The 13944-nt window shown below is 42.4% G+C and overlaps 1 protein-coding gene across 4 annotated transcripts in view; it reads left to right on the plus strand.

Annotated features, from left to right (window-relative positions):
- Positions 1-13944, plus strand: part of FAM118B (family with sequence similarity 118 member B) — a 51708-nt gene that overhangs the window by 6476 nt on the left and 31288 nt on the right. For 3 of the 4 annotated variants that reach the window (XM_025356682.1, XM_025356683.1, XM_025356685.1), the window contains exon 2: positions 11457-11526. The exons of the other annotated variant lie outside the window; for it this stretch is intronic. The gene's annotated coding sequence lies outside the window, so the exon portion shown is untranslated. The remainder of the gene's footprint in view (positions 1-11456; positions 11527-13944) is intronic. 4 annotated transcript variants of the gene reach the window in all.

A 13944-nucleotide genomic window follows, 5' to 3' on the forward strand; every position in this document is an offset into this window, starting at 1 on the left:
CTTACACAATTTTTGTGATTCTTCGCTCAATCTTTAATTTTTTTTTGATACCTTTTGGTAATATCGATTCTTGTTATGTGGATATGATGGGCTCAGAGGGCCCATTGTAGTGTTTTAGTTTTCCTCCTCTCTGCATGGGCTTCATTTCCTCCAGGTGATGTGGGCCTTTGCACCTGTGCCTCTGTCTGGATGTGTCTTCCCTCAGATAGCCAGTGACTTGCTCCCACACCTCACTTTGGATGAATCCACAAGTCTTTGCTTAAATGTCACCTTAGTGAAGAGAGCGCTGGATTGAGAAGTTCAGACCCTCATCTCACTTCCCTGCTTTGTTTCTCTCCAGAAGCATTTCCCACCATCTAGCATCCCACGTATTTATTTACTTCTCTCCCTCACCACTAAAACATTCTATGAGGGCAGGGATTTTGTTTTTTTTTTGTTTGCCTCTATAATTCCAGCCTCTGAAACAGTGCCTGGCGATGTATAGATGCTTAATAATTTAAGGAATAAATGACTTATTTTATTGTGGGATTTCTTCAAATGCTGAATGATTCTGACTGTTCATTTTTGGTTTTTGTTATTTTAAGTTCCCAGCATGAGTCTTGTTGGGTGGTGGGCATCACTGGAGGGTGACTGGTATACATGGGTTTTGTGTATATGTTTGTACAAATGTGTATGTTTGCTAATGTTTCTTTAACTGACAGTGCATTGGTTGCTAGGACAAGGATGGGGGCTTGGATAACCTTTTAGTATGCATCTGTTGACATAATCTGTGTTTTCAGTTCTTCATTGCTCCTGCTGATGTATTTCACTCCAGACCGATTTCAGATTTCAGTTCGTTTTTCTCTAAACCTCTGGATGGAGGTGGAGAAAGTAGATGAAAATAGATAGTGCTCTGGCTTAGCAGGGGATGAGGAAGACGCTTTGCGCATTAGTTAAACAGACTTTATGCCAATCCACATTTTCAGGTCTGCATTTAAAACTTGCTTTCCATCTCCAAAAATTCATTGAAAACTTGAATGCTTCTCTCCTGCACCTCACATTCTTGGTTTTATACCTTGAAAAAAGAAAAACTCCTCTGTTGTCATTTTAATAGGGTCCTTGGAGAAAGATTAAGAGGTAAACACTTAAGGACGGAAGTTATGTTTTATATTCTTAGTGTCATGGAATGCAGCACAGTAATATCACATAAGGAAAAGCATGAATTTCTTGTTTTCATTGTTTTTTTTTGGAAGCTTATCCTTCAGCTCTTACTTATCTTTTTTTTTTTTTGGAGAAAGGGTCTTTCTCTGATACCCAAACTGGAGGGGGTGTGATCATGACTCACTNTTTTATTGAGACGGAGTCTCGCTCTGTCGCCCAGGCTGGAGTGCAGTGGCCGGATCTCAGCTCACTGCAAGCTCTGCCTCCCGGGTTCCCGCCATTCTCCTGCCTCAGCCTCCCGAGTAGCTGGGACTACAGGCGCCCGCCACCTCGCCCAGCTAGTTTTTTGTATTTTTTAGTAGAGACGGGGTTTCCTCGTGTTAGCCAGGATGGTCTCGATCTCCTGACCTTGTGATCCGCCCGTCTCGGCCTCCCAAAGTGCTGGGATTACAGGCTTGAGCCACCGCGCCCGGCCTCATTGTTTATTTTTGGAAGCTTATCCTTCAGCTCTTACTTATCTTTTTTTTTTTTTGGAGAAAGGGTCTTTCTCTGATACCCAAACTGGAGGGGGTGTGATCATGACTCACTGCAGCCTCGACCTCCTGGGTTCAAGCGATCCTCCCACCTCAGCCTCCCAAGTAGCTGGGACCATAGGCATGTGCCACCACACCTGGCTAATTTTTTATTTTTGTAGAGACAAGTTCTCCCTGTTGTTGATATGCCTTAAGAGTCACATTAACAGTGCGTAAGAAACACTCTCTTTTTAGCTCTCTTGCTAAGGAGCAGGTTTGAGAGCTGTTGCCAGAACTTAGTACTTCACTGCAGTTTTACAGATTCCGCAGGAGTCTTGTCCGTGGGGCTGGGAAGTGTCTACCCTCTGCTGACTCTTCTAGGTTCCTGCTGGTCCCCAGTGCCTCCCTGCCCCCAGCCACTAGAAATAGACTGCTTCTTTCTTTCCTCTACTGCAGAAAACATGCACTACTGTACTTATTAAAATTAACTTAAAAAAAACTCAAGCGGCTTGAGTTTTTTTTAAGTTAATTTTAATAAGACATTGAAGGAAGAATTTTGTTTTAAAGGAGGGGCTTATATGTATGAAGATTTATGGTGTAAAAGCAGGGGCAAACTAATGAATGACGTTTTTAGAATTGATATGAGCATGAACCCAGGATACTCAGACTTACTCCGAGAGTTCCTCTTAAAAACTGCTTTTCTCCACATAACCCCTAATGTCAGCATTGGTTAGCTCCACATTGGAGGAAGGGGGCTTCATTTTGCTCTTTCTGCAAAGAGTAACAGAAAGTGATCTGTTACTTTCAAGTCTGGGGGAAAGATGCTGTCTTTATCCTGAATGAAGTATCCATCTGCCTCCTCTGAGCCCCGGCTGCCCAGCTTTCTGGTTGCTCTCTGAGAGTCCTCCTTGGTCTTCCACTGACCACGTTCACTTCCTTATGAAAGTATGTTTTTAGTCTCCCTAGCCTGTTTTCTGTTTTCTCTCTCCTCTCTCTCTTTTTTTTTTTTTTTTTTTTAAATACCCTCTATTTTTTTCCCTGGCCCCTTTTTTTTTTTTTTTTTTTTGAGATGGAGTCTTGCTCTGTCGCCCAGGCTGGAGTGCAGTGGCGTGATCTCGGCTCACTGCCATCTCTGCCTGCCCGGTTCAAGCAATTCTCCTGCCTCAGCCTCCTGAGTAGCTGGGACTACAGGCACATGCCACCACGTCCAGCTAATTTTTGTATTTTTAGTAGAGACGGAGTTTTACCATGTTGGCCAGGATGGTCTCGATCTCCTGACCTCATGATCCACCTGCCTCGGCCTCCCAAAGTGTTGAGATTACAGGCGGTCAGCCACCATGCCCGGCTTACTTTTCTTTTTTTTAAGACTGATGCTTGGCTGGGCTTGGCTTTTTTTTTGTTTGTTTGTTTTTAAGAGTTTTCAGATTCTTATTTCAGATCTAAACAGTGCTTTTCAGCTCTCAGTTCATCTTCAGATCAAAGGGAATAGTAGACTGGGCGCAGTGGCTCACACCTGTAATCCCACCACTTTGGGAGGCCAAGGCAGGTGGATCATTTGAGGCCAGGAGTTTGAGACCAGCCTGGCCAACATAGTGAAACCCCGTCTCTACCAAAAATACAAATATTAGCCAGACATGGTGGCGTGGGCCTGTAGTCCCAGCTACTTGGGATCCTGAGGCAGGAGAATAGCTTGAACCTGGGAGGCAGAGGCTGCAGTGAGTTGAGATCAAGCCACTGCACTCCAGCCTGGGTGACAGTGTAAGACTCTGTCTCAAAAATAATAATAATAATAATTAACCGAAAATAATAATAATAATAATTATTATTATTATTTTCGGTTAATTTTTATTAGGAAAAAAATATCCTAAAAAGAATATCATGCTAGTTTAAGGTTACAGATTTACTTTCTTCCCTGGATTCCCTTTGATTCATATTCTCTCGTTTGGAAATGATCCAAATATGTTATTCTGAAGTATATGACAGTTTTTTCAAAATCAGTAAATACATATGTTGGTGCTTAAAACAGAAAGAAATAATGGCCTGTAAGTATTATCACATAGCTTATTTCTACTATTCAGAGATCTGATTAACTTAGGATAAGGAGCAGGCTGTTGAATTGTTTTTTGGCTTCTAAGTTTGAAGTACAATCTGAAAGTACCTCTCAGTGTTGAAGGGCTGCCTGACTGAAACTTGAGTGGGTATCTCCTGGGCCTGAAGCACCACCAAGATCTGAACTGAAGGTAGCATTTTGGGAGTCCTTAGTGTTTAGTTGGTATTTTAAGGTCTAGGGGTGAATGGGGTGGGAAGGGAAGGGAGTATGTAAAGGTAATAGACCAGAGAGCCCTGTGGATCCTCAACATTTAGGAAACAGGGAAGACATCCCACTAGAGGGGAGGGAGGGAAACCAGGAAAAGGCGAGATAGACTTCAGTTTGAGGAGGCAGAGGAGGATGAATACGAACAATTTCATTGAATTTTGCCAGAAGGGTGTTTATCTCCCATAAAACTTTCCTTGATTTTCCTCAAGCACAAGTGCTCATCTCCTTGGTACCTCATCCAGGCATGTTAAACTTGGCACAAACATGTCGTAAAGATTTGTTTAGGCCGGGCGCGGTGGCTCAAGCCTGTAATCCCAGCACTTTGGGAGGCCGAGACGGGTGGATCACAAGGTCAGGAGATCGAGACCATCCTGGCAAACACGGTGAAACCCCGTCTCTACTAAAAAAAAAAAAAAAAAAAAAAAAAAAAATACAAAAAACTAGCCGGGCGAGGTGGTGGGCGCCTGTAATCCCAGCTACTACTCGGAGGCTGAGGCAGGAGAATGGTGTAAACCCGGGAGGCGGAGCTTGCAGTGAGCTGAGATCTGGCCACTGCACTCCAGCCTGGGTGACAGAGTGAGACTCCGTCTCAAAAAAAAAAAAAAAAAAAAAGATTTGTTTATAGTTTCTTTCTCCAAAGGTGTAGATTTGTTAAGGGTGAGGCCTACGGCTTGTTCAGTTTTGCGAGATGGTATTGTTTTGTGTCTTAACATCATGGACACTGACTCCATGTCTAATGTGTAATAGTCGTGTGACTTTTAACAAGCTGCTTACCATCTGTGTGCTTCTGTTTCACTATCTATACCATTTATGATATGAGATGACAATAGCTTCTACTTCACAGAAGAGCAAATATGTGTGAAGTATAGAAAGTGCCTGGCTTAGTGTCAGTGCCATGTAGTGTTTGATGGAGGAGAACTGGAGGCGGCAATACTAATATTCTTAGCACAGTGCTTGATGTTTAACAGATATTTGAACGTGAAAATGTAGCAACCTGTGGCGAATTCAGTTCCTAGCATTTTAAAATTCTACAAGCATATACAGAATGTAATCGTAACCAGGCCATAGGAGAACTACAAATGGATGTGGACTGGGAGAAAAGTGCATGCAGCTTTGTTTTATGAAGCAAGTCTATAGACTTTCGGCAGAAGTACTATGTGATCCTAATTTCTTGTTGTTAGGAAGGAAAAATCTAAAAGATGAAGAAGACTCCTCCAGAGCAGGTGAGAATCTTTATGTGTAGGGATGAACAGCTTTAAACAGGTGAGTGGTGGATGTCAGCACGGAAGGTATTTGTTTGGAGGAGAGAAAATACTACAGCCTTCCCATTCATCCTAATTTTTGCAGCTCAAAAAATTAGAAATATCAATTGATCCCTTGGACTTTAATTAATGGTAGATACACACTCAATCGATCAGCAAATATTTGAACATTTTCTGTACCATATACACACTTTATAACAAGAACTATGCTATGGGATGGGGATAAGTTGATAAATAAATTAGACACTGTACTCGCCCTAGAAGGGCTTTTATTCTTGTGGGAGAGGCCAATAACTGCAAGTACTGAGAGACACAAGCTAGGAACTGAAGTATAAATGAAGAACTTGGGGTAAAGGGAGTGGAAAACCAGGCTACAGATGGTAACATTTAAATTGAGATGCCAAGGAGGAGGGTGTGGGGAGGCCCTTGCAGAACATCGCCCTGAGGAAAGTCTGTAGCCAGGAACTTGAGGTGGGGCAGGGGACAGGGGGGTGTTCAAGCAGTTGACAGAGGCCTGTGCACCTCAAGAGCCCAGCGAGTGAGGGAGGGGGCTGGATGGATGTTGTGTGGATGGCGGACACTGGATCATGCCACGATAAGGAGTATAATGTTATTAAACACAGTGAGAAGCCATGGAATGATTTTAAAACAGGACTTAACCCAATTTGTGTTTTGAAATCTCTTTTGCTGGGGCCGGGCACAGTGGCTCACACCTGTAATCTCAGCACTTTAGGAGGCCGAGGCGGGCGGATCATGAGGTCAGGAGATCGAGACCATCCTGGCTCACATAGTGAAACCCCATCTCTACTAAAAATACAAAAAATTAGCCGGGCGTGGTGGTGGGCGCCTGTAGTCCCAGCTGCTTGGGAGGCTGAGGCAGGAGAATGGCGGCGTCAATCTGGGAGGCGGAGCTTGCAGTGAGCTGAGATCGCGCCACTGCACTGCAGCCTGGGTGACAGAGCAAGACTCCATCTCAAAAAAAAAAAAAAAAAAAGAAAGAAAAATCTCTTTTGCTGCTACATAAGCTTTTCTTTTTTCTCTAGTTGTATTTTAGATGGTTTAGTATGTAAAATAAGAGAAACTGCTTTCTTAGCTCGAAATACTGATGCCCTTGAATCATTTGCCAGAAATAGTTCTTCCCCTAAGAATCAACCCTTAAAAATCAGTTTACAATGTAGACATCAGAGACTTGAGTTATAAAGTTATTTATATATAAAATGTTCGGGTGCCAACCAATGGTCTTGGAACCTTAAGTTGAAGTTTTCTTCTGCCGTCTAGGATCAGATTACATTCACTGCTAGTACCACTGGCGTATCTAAAACATGATAGTCTGAATATTGATTTATTTGTGTATACAGTTTTCCCATTTGTTCCATTTAAAAGCTAAATGGCTTTTTATGGTCCTTATTAAAAGCAGTTCCAGGGTGTTCTTTTGTGTGAGTTAGTTTGTGAAATAAATATCTGAGTGCCCACCGTGTGCCAGGCACTGTTCTGCGCTCTTGGACTACATCCATAAACTAAACAGGCAAAGGGTCCCTGTCTTTGGGGGACTTACATTCCAGTGGAGGAGGCAGATAACAATAAATATAATTTGGGCCAGGTCCAGTGACTCTCGCCTCTAATCCCAGCACTTTGGGAGACTGAGGCCGGCAGATTGCTTGAGCCCAGGTGTTTGAGACCAGCCTGAGCAACATGACAAAATCCCGTCTCTACAAAATACAAAGAAATTAGCCGGGTATGGTGGCATGTACCTGTGGCACTGGGAGACTAAGATGGGAGGATTGCTTGAGCCCCATGGAGGTCAAGGCTACAGTGAGCCATGATCACGCCACCACGTTCCAGCCTGGGTGACAGAGCGAGACCCTGTCTCAAAAAAAAAAAATTTGTAGAGTCATACTGCTAATAAATAATTGGTATGTTAGAGGGTGCTGTGTACTATGAAATAAAAAGTAGAACAGCTAACATGGTGGGGGGTATAATTTTAAATAGGATGGTTAGGGTAGCATCATTGAGAAGGTACAATCTGAGTAAAGGCATGGAAACCTGTGCAGATACATGGAGAAAGAGCATTTCAGGCAGAAGGAACGATCTATACAAAGGAAAACCCCAAGGTCGGGTGTACCAGGCCTGTTTGAGGAACAGTGAAGAGGCCAGTGGGGCTGGAGGGAGGGAATGTGAGAATATCTTGGCTTTCTAGGAATGTGTTTCTCCTCAGTCAATTTCAAAAAGCTCATAAACCAAAACAAATGAATAATTAGGCAGAGAACTCCCATCCCATGAATGTTCTGCAGATGGTAACCTATAAACACCCAGACTCATATCTTAACTCAAATTAGGTAATTCCAAAATAATGCAAACGTTCCTTAAATTCAGTTCACAGGGCAGCTGAGCAAACAAGATCTCTTTTATGTGCATAAGAAACTGAAGACTTTTGCCATTCCAATTTCTAGATCTCCAGATTAGAAGCCAAAAGGCTCTTCGTTGCAGCAGAGGATGGCAAAGATGCCAAGTGCACTTGGCATCTTAAGAGAGGCAGCGATTGCGGGCTTAGGGAGAGCTGCCCTTTAAGAGCAGCTTTTCTCAGATCCCTTCTTTCTTTCGAGCTCAGTAGCACCAAATCCTTTTCAATTTTTTATTTAGCAGTCCACATTTTCTGTTCTTTGACGCAGTGAAATTTTCCATTTGTTCCCTAAGTTTCCAATCTTAAATTTGGCACACTACTTTCATAAGGTCATAATCAATGCCCACTATGGTAGAATATTGCCCAAGTGGTGTGTCCGTCACGTGTATTCTGTGGGTGTAGATCATCAGCACTGTTCTTTGTTTCAGACGCACAATACTTTTTATAAAGAGCCACACCCAGTTTCTCCTGTGAGATCACTAGAGTTGTTCCGGTAATACTTGCCCGCAGCTAATCCTTTCCCATGTTGTTTCTGAATTTTATTTTTGATAAGTAGAGTATCCTTTTGTAGTTTCTTAAGCTTCAGATTGATTCCTTTCCCAATTTGTCATGGTTGGTCAGTTTGAATCCTCTTCTGTGAGTTGCTGTTCATTGTTTCCAGCTTAGTTTTCCGTGAGGCTGGAGTGAAGTAAGATTACTAAAGACATGTAATCCCAGCACTTTGAGAGACCAAGGCGGGCAGATCATTTGAGGTCAGGAGTTCGAGACCAGCCTGGCCAACATGGTGAAACCCTGTCTCTACTAAAAATACAAAAATTAGCTGGGCGTGGTGGTGGGCATCTATAATCCTAGCTATTTGGGAGGCTGAGGCAGGAGAATTGCTTGAACCCAGGAGACAGAGGTTGCAGTGAGCTGAGATTGCACCACTGCACTCCAGCCTGGGTGACAGAGTAAGACTCTGTCTCAAAAAAAAAAAAAAAAAAGAAGATTACTAAAGAAAATGTTCAGAAGCATGGATCTCTGACTTTCTGAGGCAAAAAATAGTCCACATTCTTCTCATAGCCAAAAAGGAACATGGTACAAGTTCATATCTTTGTGAATTAGAAAGGCCCTTGAGAAATTTAACAGGCCTTTTCTCTCCTTCCCCCAGGCAGGAGTGCATATAGATCATCCCCAAATGTACTAGTCTGCTCTCTTTTTCTTTAAAAGGAAATGCAACTACCTCTTTTGACCTCCAGTTCTGTTGCCATTTTAAATAGGAAGGTCAAGAACCTAGCATTGGCCAGGTGCAGTGGCTCACACCTGTAACTGTAGCACTTTGGGAGGGCTGAGGCAGGCAGATCACTTGAGCCTGGGAGTTCAAGACCAATCTGGGCAACATGATGAAACCCTGTATCTACAAAAAATTAGCCAGACACAGTGGTGTGTGCCTGTAGTCCCAGCTACCTGAGAGACTGAGGTGGGAGGATCACCAAGCCTGGTGGTCGAGGCTGCAGTGAGCTATGATCGTGCCTGGGCAACCGTGAGACCCTGTCAAAAACAACAACAACAACAACAACAACAACAACAAAACACCTAGCATTTAGTAGACTTAAATTTATTAACTATTGAATGATAAATTAAAAGAGAGAAATTGAATGCTCTGAAACAAAACAAGCCTCTTTTTTTTTTTTTGAAACTGAGTCTTGCTCTGTCAACCATGCTGGAGGGCAGTGGCGTGATCTCATCTCACTGCAGCCTCTGCCCCCCGGGTTCAAGCGATTCTCCTGCCTCAGCCTCCTGAAGAGCTGGGACTACAGGCGCCCATCACCATGCATAGCTAATTTTTGTATTGTTGGTAGAGATGGGGTTTCGCCATGTTGGCCAGGCTGGTCTTGAACTCCTGACCTCAGATGATCCACCTGCCTTGGCCTTCCAAAGTGCTGGGTGGCGTGAGCCACCGTGTCCAGCCACAAGCTTATTCTTAAATCTCTCTTTAGTTCGTACTCTGACAACTGGGTTTTATATATAACTAAACCTATGATGGGTGTGTATTCAATTATTTTTCATCCTTCTTGTCTGTCTAAAATATTGTACACTTGAATGTAAACTTGAAAGTAATTGTGTAATGATGAATAAAGTGAACTTGATTTTTTTTGTACCTCTTCATGTTGTAACATATTTATTTTCCTTTTAATTCTAAGAATAACCCTAACACAGATCTACTTCTTATCTTTCTTATCCTCCTGTTCTTTGTTTTGCTATGGATGGGTTTTGGATTCCATGCCCGCAACCTGGGGACCTCCAAGATATTTCACCTGGTGTAGCCAAGTGAATTCACTTAATCACTACAGTCAGTTACGCTTGAGGGTTTTTAATGGTAAAATTTTTTAATTTTCAAAATCTGTTATTTATTTATTTTTGAGATGAGTTCTCACTTTGTCACCAGGCTGGAGTGCAGCGGCATGATCACGGTTCGCTGGAGCCTTGACTTCCCAGGCTCCAGTGATCCTCCCAACTCAGCCTCCCACGTAGCTGACACTGTAGGCATGCACTACCACACATGGCTAATTTTTGTATTTTTGGTACACATGGGGTTTCACCATGTTGCTCAGGCTGGTCTTGAACTTCTCAGCTCAAGCATTCTACCTGCCTGAGCCTCCCAAAGTGCTGGGATTATAGGCGTGAGCCACTGCGCCCAGCCAAAAAACTCTTTTTTAATTTTTAGCTCTATTTAAGTTGGAAATCCTCAAGGAAGTGAAAAGGGGTGAAAATTAAGTGGAATATATTTACTAAACATTTTTATTTTTATTTACTTATTTATTTATTTTGAGACAGGATCTCGCTTTGTCACCTAGGCTGGAGTGCAGTGGCACGATCTTAGATCACTACAACCTCTGCCTCCTGGGTTCAAGCAGTTCTCCTGCCTCAGCCTCCCTCCTAAGTAGCTGGGATTACAGGTGTGTGCCACCACGCCTGGCTAATTTTTATATTTTGTGTGGAGATGGGGTTTTGCCATGTTAGCCAGGCTGGTCTCAAACTCCTGAGCTGAAGTGATCCTCCTGCCTCAGCCTCCCAAAGTGCTGGGATTACAGGCGTGAGCTGCCAGGCCTGGCCCATTTTAATTTTTATAACAGAAAAATCTCCCCTTTATTAAGACTTGTCAATTTATTTGTTTGTTTGTTTGTTTGTTTTTGTTTTGAGACAGTCTCATTCTGTTGCCCAGGCTGGAGTGCAGTGGCATGATCTTGGCTCACTGCAACCTCCGCCTCCCGGATTCAAGCAATTCTCTGCCTCAGCCTCCTGAGTAGCTGGGATGACAGGTGCCCACCACCACACCCGGCTAATTTTTTGTGTTTTTAGTAGAGATGGAGTTTCACCATCTTGGCCAGGCTGGTCTTGAACTCCTGACCTCTTGATCCACCTGCCTTGGCCTCCCAAAGTGCTGGGATTACAGGCATGAGCCACCCGTGCCCAGCCTCAAATTTTAACTCATAGAGAATATCCTTTATAATGATGGCATCTTCTGGAATGCCCCAGACTTGGAAGAATCTGCATTTGTACACAGTATATTGTGTTTACTCTGTTGACATAAAACTAAGCTACTGAGGGTTATTTCCCATGGGTAACCCATGCTATTTTCGTAGTAGAAATTCAATTGTTAAGGACTCACTGGAATCCTTAAAGAGTTATCTTGCCCTTAAAGAGTTATTCAGTTTCATTTTTAATGAATAACCTATGCCATTTGTGATGGAATTGTTTGTATGATCATACTACTTGATTTATGGGAAATATCTGATATTTTTAAAGTCTCCTTCCTTAGCAACATGTGTCATTATTTTCAGGATATACCTTCTCAGAAGCTGCACAGGAGGAAAAGTAGTGACAAAGAAAGAAGTTGTCATTCTTTGCACGGTAAAATCATCACCTCCAGTCACCAACTTATAATTCAAATTAGGTTTTAATTTGTTCATTATTTCTTCTTGAAACACTTTTGTTCCCTATACATATGCGTTACTTTGGCTTTATAATAGAAAATAACAAGCAATATCTGAGCTCTTTTGTTTGTTTGTTTGTTTTTTTGAGACAGTGTCTCGCTCTGCTGCCCACGCTGGGGTGCAATGGCGCGATCTCGGCTACCTGCAACCTCTGCCTCCCGGGTTCAAGCGCTTTTTCTGCCTCAGCCTCTTGAATAGCTGGGATTACAGGCGCCCGCCACCCCACCCGGCTAATTTTTGTATTTTTAGTAGAGACGGGATTTCACCATCTTGGCCAGGCTGGTTTCGAACTCCTGACCTCATGATCCACACACCTTGGCCTCCAAAAGTGCTGGGATTACAGGCGTGAGCCACCGTGCCTTGGGGTTATTCTTCTCAATCCTTAAGGTCTTTCAGAAACCTTACCTCTGGTGAGGTCTTTCTCCTTACGTTGTTCAGATAGGGGGTCATTGTTTGCTGGTGAAATGGCAAGAATAAGTGGCATCAGTCTGACATTTCCTCAGTGACTCCGTTAAGGCACATGTTCAGGAAATGAGTGCGATACAGATCTTATCTGTATCTACCTTCTACAGAAGGTAGAAGGTCTCAGCCATGCTAAGGGATAAAAGTAAGAGCCAATCAAGTTCACCATAGATAGTGGAAATATTTCAAGTCTGGGATCCACAGAGGAATCAGATCTTGGCACAGCTAGACATGATTCCTGTCTCTCTGTGTGCTGAGATGGAGGAAACAGTGAGTTTGCTTTATCCACTGATGGGAAAATCTGCAGTCTACATATGGAACTGAATTCATCAACTACCCAAGCCAAGTCTTTAGGATTTTATTTAATGTGTTCACTCCTGACAAGCTTGTTGTTGAGAACTCTTTAGTAGTACTTTACACCGGGCATCTTTCCCTGCCTCCCAAATCTGATCGTTGCTAAAAACCCAGATGTGTTGGAATTAGTCCAAAAGCCACAATTAGAAAGGTTTGGTTTCTTCTCAAGTCAGAGGATGACTCTTTTCCCTTAAGAAATGAAGTTAACCCTTTGCTATGTTTATGCTAGAGAAATAAACCATTCTTTATTCCAGTCACCCCTTTGCTATGTTTATGCTAGAGAAATAAACCGTTCTTTATTCCAGTCACTTTTATTTTTTAAAAAGCAGTGGAGGAAGCTTTCTGATCCTTTTACAGCAAGAAACGTACCACTTTCTCAAGCTGGTAATTGTATATCTTTTATTTCCAGGCAAAAATACTTTTTAAAACATTAGAATTTCTCTCTCCATTTGATTTATTTTGTCTGCTAATATACCCAAGTGTATTACTCTGAGCTCCTTCTGGCATGTCACTTGTTTGAGTTGAGGACTATGCACTGGACATACAGGAGAAAGATAGCTCAGAATGAGGAAGGCGGGCTGGGAGACCTCACTCTGATTCTCAAGTGAGGGGAAGCCTAGAGCTTGCTATCTTTTTAGCACCAAGATGCTATGAAAATGAGAGCTGCTGGGATTCTTTGATGTTTTCAAGTCCACAGGTCCTCTGCTGTGTGCAAACTTAATTTCATTTGGATAACCAGTTCCTTTTCTCTTGTCCCTTTACTATGTTTCTTCTGGATTTTTTCTAGAACACTCGCCCTTTTCCCTTTTTCATCCACCAGAGATAGAAGCATTATATTTCCTGCCAAGCTGACAGGTTTCAGAGTACAAGTGTTCTGTCTCATATGAAGACTTCAGCCTTAACATTTCCATTAATGAGGTTGCTGTTACTTTTCTCAGCTTTTACCAAGTATCTGACTTTTATTTTGCTGTACTCTATTGGCCTTGAAGGATTTCTCAGTGGCTTAGCAGTGATTAAGGTAATGAAGACACTGCCACAGGTAACTGACTTTTGTTTTCTTGTGACAGAAAAACATTTTCCACTTTTGCTATACATAACAAGTCCCACAAAAATGAAAACTCAAACCATGATCACATAAAAAAAATTAAAGTGTGAACTAGTTGATGCATATTGGGAAGTTAGCTTTGAAACTCTTTAGCAAGAACTGCATATTGTTTAGGGTACATGCTAAAATTGATTTTTTTCCCTGAAAACACTACTCTAGAAGGAATAAAATATGGTTTATGATTATATGCCACTGGGGTGTACATGTGAGATTGTATCATGTGAGGCATCCTTTAGGCTAAAGAAAAGATGTTTCTCTGTTAGAAAACAGGATGAGTATATGATTGGATATAATGTAGGCATACTGAGCTACGTCTCATTCAGTACCTAAATAAGACCCTAAACATTCTCAGTCAGAAGCGATTGGCTGTATTTAATTTTTTAAAGTAATAGATGGAATGGACCTTCAGAAAAG

The sequence above is a fragment of the Theropithecus gelada genome, chromosome 14, assembly GCF_003255815.1.
Source record: "Theropithecus gelada isolate Dixy chromosome 14, Tgel_1.0, whole genome shotgun sequence".
Taxonomy (NCBI): domain Eukaryota; kingdom Metazoa; phylum Chordata; class Mammalia; order Primates; family Cercopithecidae; genus Theropithecus; species Theropithecus gelada.